We start from the raw sequence: 9,299 nt of genomic DNA, 5'->3' as shown, positions 1-9,299 counted from the left end.
AGGGTGTCAATACTTGGCAGTGGATAAGGGTCCTTGGGACAGGCCTTATTTAAGTCGGTATAGTCGACACACATTCTCCATTTACCATTTTGTTTTTTGACTAGCACTACATTGGCTAGCCATGTTGGGTGCTTGACTTCTCTGATGAAGCCGGCTTCTAGGAGCGCTTGTACTTGCTCTTCTACAATTAGGGCTCGTTCTGGGCCGAGCTTGCGTCTTCTTTGTTGTACAGGTCGGGACCCCGAGTAAACCGAGAGCTTATGGGACATGAGCTCGGGGTCTATCCCAGGCATGTCGGAGGCCTTCCAGGCGAAGAGATCGAAGTTATCTCTTAGGAGCTTAGTCAACCCTTGTTTTAGGGTTTCCCCTAGGTTAGCCCCTATGTGAGTATTTTTTCCCTCCTCTTTGCCGACCTGTATCTCCTTGGTTTTTCCTCCCGGTTGTGGACGCAGCTCCTCTTTAGCCCTTGCGCCTCCGAGCTCTACTGTGTGAACTTCTCTGCCTTTTCCTCTCAGATTTAGGCTTTCATTGTAGCATTTCCTTGCCAATTTCTGATCTTCCCTTACCGTTGCTATCCCCGCTGAGGTCGGGAATTTCATACAAAGGTGAGGAGTGGATACCACCGCTCCGAGTCGATTAAGGGTAGCTCTGCCGATTAAAGCGTTATATGCTGACCCTACATCGATGACTATGAAGTCTATACTTAGAGTTTTTGATTTTTCCCCTTTTCCAAAAGTGGTGTGAAGGGGCAAAAATCCCAGTGGCTTTATGGGCGTGTCACCTAATCCGTACAAGGTGTCGGGGTAAGCTCTTAACTCTTTTTTATCCAACCCTAGTTTGTCGAAAGCGGGCTTGAAAAGAATGTCCGCTGAGCTTCCTTGGTCTACTAGGGTTCTGTGGAGATGAGCATTTGCTAGGATCATAGTTATTACCACTGGATCATCGTGTTCAGGGATTATTCCTTGCCCATCTTCTTTTGTGAATGAAATGGTGGGGAGGTCGGATGACTCTCCGCCGACCTGGTAGACTCTCTTGAGTTGCCTTTTGCGAGAGGATTTGGTGAGTCCCCCTCCCGCGAACCCTCCTGAGATCATATGGATATGTCTCTCCGGGGTCTGTGGTTGTGGGTCTCTTCTATCCACATCATCTCGCTTTCTCTTTCCATGGCTGTCCGACCTTTCTGAGATATCTGTCAAGCCGACCTTCTCTAGCCAGCTTTTCTATCACATTTTTGAGGTCGTAACAGTCATTTGTGGAGTGACCATATATTTAATGGTACTCACAGTAGTCGCTGCGGCTCCCCCCTTTTTTATTTTTAATGAGTCTGGGGGATGGCAGCCTTTCGGTGTTACAAATCTCTTTGTATACATCCACTATAGAAACTTTCAGAGGAGTGTAAGAGTGATATTTTCTTGGTCTATCGAGACCGAGTTCTTCCTTCTTCTTGGTTTCCCTCTCTCTCTCTTTTGTTGAGAGAGGGTGCCCAGGTCGCCAACTCAGGTCTCTCAACTTAGCATTTTCCTCCATGTTGATGTACTTTTCAGCTCTCTCCTGTACATCACTTAGAGAGATGGGGTGTCTTTTGGATATGGACTGTGAGAAGGGACCTTCTCTGAGCCCGTTGACTAACCCCATTATGAATGCCTCGGTGGGCAGGTCTTGAATCTCTAAACATGCTTTGTTGAACCTTTCCATGTAGGCTCGTAAGGATTCTCCTACCTCCTGCTTTATTCCCAGGAGGCTTGGTGCATGTTTTACTTTGTCTTTCTGGATAGAGAACCTCATCAAGAACTTCCTGGAGAGGTCTTCAAAACTGGTAACCGACCTCGGGGGGAGGCTGTCGAACCACTTCATCGCCGCTTTCGACAAGGTTGTCGGGAAAGCTTTGCATCGCGTAGCATCAGAAGCATCAGCCAGGTACATCCGGCTTTTAAAATTGCTCAAATGATGCTTCGGATCAGTGGTTCCGTCGTAGAGGTCCATATTGGGGCTTCTAAAGTTTCTTGGAACTTTTGCCCTTATTATGTCCTCACTAAAAGGATCTTCCCCCCTAGGGGCGACTCTTCTCTACCGTCACGGGAGTTCTGACCTTTGAGGGAGGATTCTAACTTCAAGAGTTTTCTTTCTAACTCTTTTCGTCGCTCCATCTCCTCTTTTAGGTTCTTTTCGGTCTCCTTTTGTCGCTCCCGTTCCTGTTCTAATTGCTCGAGGCGACTGTGGACTAATCCCATGAGCTCAGTTGCATGGGATGGTCCCTCTTTCTCTGATTCGCGCCCTTCTGAAGAATTCACCTTCGGATTTTTTATTCCGGAGGTGCCTTCCCTGTGTTGGTCATTGGCTTCCTGGTGAAGGGTCAGGTCTGCCTCATTGTTTCCGGTGTTCAGATTCTCTTGTTCAGAATCTGTCTCTACATGACCCTCTTCAGGGGATCTATCCGCCATCTCTGGTTGATCTCTCGGGTCCCCGGCAACGGCGCCAATGTTACGGTGGGTAACCGGAGATTAATGGGCTGAATGGCATTGGTTGGCCCAAACGTATGAAGGAGGAAGCTTTCGAGCGGGTCTGCAACTCGGTGCCCTCCGTCCGACTTATGAGTGTGGAAGAATGGGGGGTGGTACCTGCAAAGACACTCCGATGCCTAAGTTAGCAAGGGTGTTAGCAGGTCTAGAGAGTATTGGGACTTAGAGATACCTGAGGGGTGTCAGGGTATTTATAGTGGTGAACCAATAACCACCGTTGGAGTAGTGCCACTTTTCTAGGGTGTTAACCGTCCCTTTATCTTAAGGAAGTTAAGATATGGCTCGTGGAAGTGGTTAGAGAGATTCTAGGGGCAGCTAACCCTCGTTCCCGACTTCTTTAGAACAAGTCGTGACGAGTACCGACTTCGTAGTGGCTGATCTGGTGAAAGGTGAGGTCAACCCTTTGGGTTGGACCTTTTTACTTGGATCCTGGGCCTTAATCGTTGGGTCAGGGTATGAACAATAGTTATTAGCAAATTTTCAATAAACTCCTCTTTATCGCATCCACGTCTGAGTACAAAAGTAACTTGAAAATACACAAGTTTAAGTTTGAATAATAGACAATTATTCGATTTGTTTTCATTAATACTTCAAATATCCAAAACTGATTCATGTGATATAATTTATTATTTTTTAACATCAGAAATCTTATTTTTTAAAATATGAAATATAATTGACTATTTTAAAATATTAGAATGTAATACAAATTGACTAACATAAATATTAAAATTAATTTACATACTTTTGCAGCTTTTAATTTTAGCATCCGATTCTTCAGAACAAATGTAAAATAAAGATTCCAATTTTAACTTCATCTCTCATCTGGGCCGTTCTCAATTTCCTCATCTGGGGTTCGTCTTCCTTTTCACCTCATTCCTCTTATTCTCTCGTATTCCTTTTTTTTTTTTTTAAATTGTCCTTATTGTTTTTCCATCAATTGGGGTGTTGAAAGAAGGAAAAGAAAATGTTTTTGGTTTTTATCTTCATTCTCTTCCTCGGTTTTTTTTTTGTTGGGGTGGTGACGGTTGTGGTTGCCGAAGCTTTGGGAATCTTGTGGATCATTGAAGGGCTGCAACGCAAGATCATGAAGGACAAAGACAAAATCTCAGCACCCATCTCATTGGACACTAGTTCGCAAAATGATCCTATCAATCACCTGACTCTACCTTCGAAAAAGAGGTAAGCTTCATGCTTCCACAATTCCTCTTTTTATTGTTTTTTTATTCTGTTGTTATATACATTGTCTTTCATGTAGTAGCTAGCTTGTGTTCTCTCATTTATTTGCGCACCACTTGCTGCTATAGAATTCTTTCTAAAGGAATACTTGAAATTTAATCATAAAAAAGGTACAGAGTTGCATGTTAAAACGAATTGTGTACCTATGTAGCTTTTAAGTAACTTTAGTATTTTAGTATTGCTTGGAGTAATCACTCAAGTTAAGGTAGTTACCATTTCCGGTATGAACATTATTTAGACCTCAAGTTGGTTCTTAAAATGACAAGGGTGATTTTGGTTATCATGATGATAGATATTTGATACCCTTCAAAGACTAAATTAATGTGAAAAATATCAAATTCGATATCCGTTGCACATTTGGAGCACCAATTACTTTTATTATTTCGATTCATTGGCATTTTCTTTCTTTAGGGTGTGATTTGGGTTCTAGAACAATACAAGGTATCAAAGTTCTGGCTGGAAAAGTCAGCTAAAGATCATAAAAGGAAAAGGGAGGTACTGGAGGTTAGCCCTGTTAAGAATTCAGTGCATGTTAAAATGCATATCATTTTGAAAATGGGTTTATTATGAGTTTTCCTGACTTTGAATTCAAAAAGGGATATCTCACTTCCTTTACATCTCACATACATCTTAATGAGAAAAACAAGAAAAAGTTGTTGCTGCTTGGAACATGGGTATCATACTTCATCTGATGTGGAAAGAAACACTTTGTTATGTACTCTTGCTTATTTACTTAGAAAATACGAAATTATCTTTAATTCTATTATATTCTAACATGTCCATATTTCGGTTACCTCTGTGGATTTTTTTTTTACCTATAATAAGACACTTAAACTCTTAAAGTCATGTCACTACAAATCTTGTCTTTGAGCATTTTCATGTTGATAGATACACATGTTTACACATCGAATCATTATCATAATTATAAACAGGTATAGCTTTGTTATGGCCGAAGTAACAGGTTATTTCTTATCTAAAGGTTCCTCTCACTTTGGCAATAAGGATAGTATCCCTCAAAGGGATAATGCGTTTACAACTAAATCCCCCTCCTTCTGATAATTTGTGGTATGGTTTCACATTAATGCCTGATATAGACTTCAACCTGGAATCATGTGTTAGAGATCACAAAATAACTAATGCACGCATCGCCCTGTTCCTGGTCAATCGACTTAAGGTATGATAGCCCCATTTCCATTTGGTTAAGTTATGAATGAATTTTGGTTAAAGATCAATGTTTAACCTGCTGCTGCTTTTAGAATTTACATGCTTTAGATATATCTATGTTTCTTTCTCTTTTAAAGTTTGCTTAGAGGGTGCATGTTCCTTGTTCTCTATGTTGTAACTTGTATAGTCCGACAAGCCTTCAACTTTGCATGTCTTTCTGAAAAGATTATAGTATCTCTACAGGAAGCATTCCGAGAAACTTTAGTGCTCCCGAACTGAGTGCATAAGCATTTCATGGATGCTGGCTGAAAAGGAGAATTGGGTTCCTCGGACTGTTGCTCCATACATGTGGGTTAAACAAGAATGTGGACACGATACCTCTGCTTCAAATGATAAAACTAGCGCAAGGATATTAGTTGATGGTTCGGGGCTAACACCCCAAAACCAACATGGGGCCAAGTCTATAGTAGAACCAGTTAGGAAATCGTTTTCTTTCAGATGAGCATCATCTTCCTCTTGTCCAATAGTATTAAAGAGCAGCAGCCAAAGTTTTGACCAACTGTCAACACCTTTTCTAGAGGCTTACATAATGCAAGAAACTGAGGATTTGAAAGAACTTCCAGCATCTTCCATAGAGAATGAGAATAGAGATGAAACATGGGAAGAGAAGACGGAGGGTATTACTGTCTATCAACCACAAACACTCTATTCTCTGCTTATGGATAAACAAGTTAGTCCATCTGAACAGAAAAAAATCGGGAAGAGGGAAAAGATGTTTGATTTGCGAAAGAGGATGAGCGAGAAGTTGGAAGAAAAGAGGCGTCACTTTGTTGAAAAGATGAGAGGACCATGAGAAAATGAGAACAAAAGTAGAGATCAGAACTCTGATTTCTGTTACTGATTTGTTGATCATGTCAGATATTAGCAACCATTCTTAAAAGAATCTTTTGATTGATGAATTGTACATCTTATAGGTTCTTAGAGGATCTAATTTAACTAGATGTATACTTTACTAAGTGACAGAAATTACTGTTAATGCATTCCATGGAGTTACAAATCCACAGGGTAACATAGAAGATTCATTTAATTGTTGATTAACAAATTATATGACACAGACATGCCATAGAGATTACAGAGAAATGATATACAGATTCATATACCCTCTCATTTGAAGGGTGAGTTTCTATTCAGTTTTGTTTTGTTTGCTTACATTTTCTCTTTGCTCCTATCAGTGCTTATCACATATAGGGTTTGTCACACAAATAAAAACTTCCATCTTGCTAAGCTTAATAAACAAGTTATTGCCCTACAGACAATACTAAGATTTTGCACTAAAATATGCCTTTGGTAACATTATAATTAGTTTCCATAATCACCCTAGCTGGAAGGGAAGCCTTGAAGCAACAGTTGAGCTTCAATGTCGTGAGTTCAAGCCGTGAAGTCAGCCATTGACGCAATTGTTAGGTTAGGCCGCCTACATTATCGGATAGAAATGGCAGAAAATGGCAGTTTCTGCTGTTGACAAGTTGGTTAAAAAAGGCGTTAAGTTAGTTGACAACTGTAAGTCAATGCAGCAGATGTCAGTGCAGTTAATGCAGCTGTTTTATAAGATTTTACAATTGATGAGAATGATGATTTCTTACTATTAACTCGACATTATTCTCCTACTATATATAACAATTAAATAATGATCGATTTCAATCAATAAAACAACAAAACTTGCATTATTTTATGTGAAGAGCAACCTCTATATGGTAATTACATCATTATCTATAGCAGAATGTCCTTAATTTCTATGAGACTCAATGCACTGATTTAGATAGTCTCCAAAGAAGACAACAATTTGTGATCCATGGAGCAGTCAGCAAGGATTGTGAAATGATTATCCTACAGGCTTAACACTGTCTGAAAGGAAAACATGATTTAGTGAACTTAATATAGAAATTAAAATTTATGTCATGTACTTATTGCTCTAAGACAAAACCAAACTCCCCTTGCTAATCTTGTACAGCTGGCTCTACAACAATCTTTATAAATTTTTCTCCAAACTCTGACCATTCAGCTTTGATTTTTTCCCGGTTTACCTTTGCCAAGTCATGCTCATGTTGCAAATGCGGTACTTCCTCCTTCTTCACGTCCATTCGAGCTTTGAGTGCCTTTCCTTCCACATAGACATCTCTCTTTCTCCTTCTGTTCTTTTCGAGAAGTTATGATGTTAGCATTCATAATTCTGATTTGCTTTTCTAGATCCTCTTTCATTTCCTCCAAACATACCAACTTTTGCCGCAGAACTTTTTCTGTTGCCACCGTAAGTTAGTTGACAACTGTAAGTCAATGCAGCAGATGTCAGTGCAGTTAGTGTAGCTGTTTTATAAGATTTCACAATGAGTAAATGCCCAAAATGGTTCCTGAATATCAAATTGGTATTTAATTTAGTCCTTGATTTTTGTAAATGACCAACTAAATCCCTTAAATTCAGAAACGTGCATCTCCGTTAGTCCCTCGCAGAAGTGCCGTCTAAACGTTGCTGATGTGGAACGTTAACTGCCATGTGGGCATTCCAGCTGTATACTGATGTGTGCTGATGTGTGCCAAGGTTGAATTTGATTCAAATTGGTATATGGAATTGCCTAATATTACCCAAATTAGTCCATTTCAATTATAAAACCCTAATTGTCTTCCCTTCTTCAAACTGTATGCTATGTTCTTCTGTTCTTCGAGTCTACTTCTCTTCTTCGAGTCTCCTTCTCTTCTTCGACCTCTCTTCTTCGCCCTAAAACCCAAATTGATTTCTTGTCTATGTGAGTGATGATGGGTGGTGGCGAGAGAAGCCAAAGTAGCTCAAGTAGGAACAAGTCTGCAGGCAGACCTTATGGCAACAAAGGAATGCGCAATAGGGGAGGTAAGAACGCTGTTTTCTGTAATTGCGGGCTTCGAACGGTGATGAAGTACTCAACAATGGCTGAAAATCCTGGTAGACCATTTTATGGTTGTCCCAACTATGAGGTAAGGTTATGGCTATGAAGAAAATGTTAAGATGGTTTGAGTTTGAGTTTGGATTCACCTGCATTTTTTACTTTGCAGTATGGAATTCATTGTAATTTTTTTCGCTGGGCTGATGGATGTGAAGAATAAGTTTGTGCAACACCCATTCCACTAGAAGTTTTGCATGAGTTAAGTTGGAGGATGACAAGCTTGGAGAGTGATGTTAAGACCGTGAAGATGATGACAATGGTGCTGCTGGCTTTTGTAGTTACTTTTGGTGTGTGTTTAGGTTTTAGTTTGTTGGGGTTTATATTCAACAAATGATGATTATGTTATGAAATTTTAAGTGGTATGTAATGTCTTGATGAAGATGGAATGAAATGAAATGAAACACTAATTTGACATGAGTTCAACTCTTGATGCTGCACTTATTCTGCTAAAATTGTGTTCAACTAAACCAGAAAGAGATAAATCATAACATGAACTAAACCAAAAACTTCATTAATTTAACATAACTAATTCTGGAATATGGAACAAGTGTTGTTTATACTAAAGCACATTGTGCATAACATACTATCACAACCCAAAACATCATAGGCCATAACAACATTCAAAGGCCATGCATACAGGTTTCAAAGGTTACATTACAAAAAGACAGGATTGTTTAACCATAGCATTCAACTACAACAACATAAACTCAAAAAGCCACTACACTTTGTGCTAGTTAGACATTTTTTCTTGGTGGGTTGAATCTTGGAGTTGGAACAAATTTCAAGAAAGAGGCCAGTTTTTCAGAGGTTGCTGCACTAGCTCCTTGAATAGTCTCTCTTGAAATCTCAGTTGGATGTGGAGCAGCTGCAGCAGTAGCAGCAGTGGATGAAGTTGTCCTCTTGACAGGGAGTTTGTCTATGCGTCTCTCACTTTTAGTTCTCAGATGTCCTTTCTTGGCATTCTTTATAGTCTTTGCAGCCTATGATATCAATAACAACAATAATCATATTAGCTGACCAAAAACATATCCTCTCAAGTTAACAAGAAAATGGATTTGTTTGTTTCCTGATTTATTAACTCAAGCTCTAATTTTGATTAATGTTTTTAATACTATTATTACCTGAGTTGCAGGTTCTTGTCCTCCTTCAGCACCAACCTCACATTCTTCAATAACAACCTCACCTTCGTTACCTTTAGAACCAGTGTCACCCTTATTTGCACCATCTTCTGCAGCCTTTGTAGCAGCTGCTAGCTCATCAGCCTTTTGTTTCTTTGCTATTCTACAGCTCCTTGTTATGTGACCAACATCTCCACATGTCCCGCAGGTGAATTTGCCATATTTTCTCTTCAATTTTGTTACAGTGCGCTCTTGGCTCCCCCGAAAAGGTGCCTCATGTGCATCTT

General features: G+C 39.8%; 1 long non-coding RNA gene across 1 annotated transcript; it reads left to right on the top strand.

Annotated features, from left to right (window-relative positions):
• LOC107642189 lies at positions 4,501–6,109 on the top strand. Its single transcript, XR_001620636.2, has 2 exons — positions 4,501–4,929; positions 5,163–6,109. It is a non-coding gene; the product is annotated as an uncharacterized LOC107642189 (long non-coding RNA).

The sequence above is a fragment of the Arachis ipaensis genome, chromosome B05 (genome assembly GCF_000816755.2).
Source record: "Arachis ipaensis cultivar K30076 chromosome B05, Araip1.1, whole genome shotgun sequence".
In the NCBI taxonomy this organism is placed as follows: Eukaryota; Viridiplantae; Streptophyta; class Magnoliopsida; order Fabales; family Fabaceae; genus Arachis; species Arachis ipaensis.
This window is presented reverse-complemented; position numbering and strand designations above follow the sequence as displayed.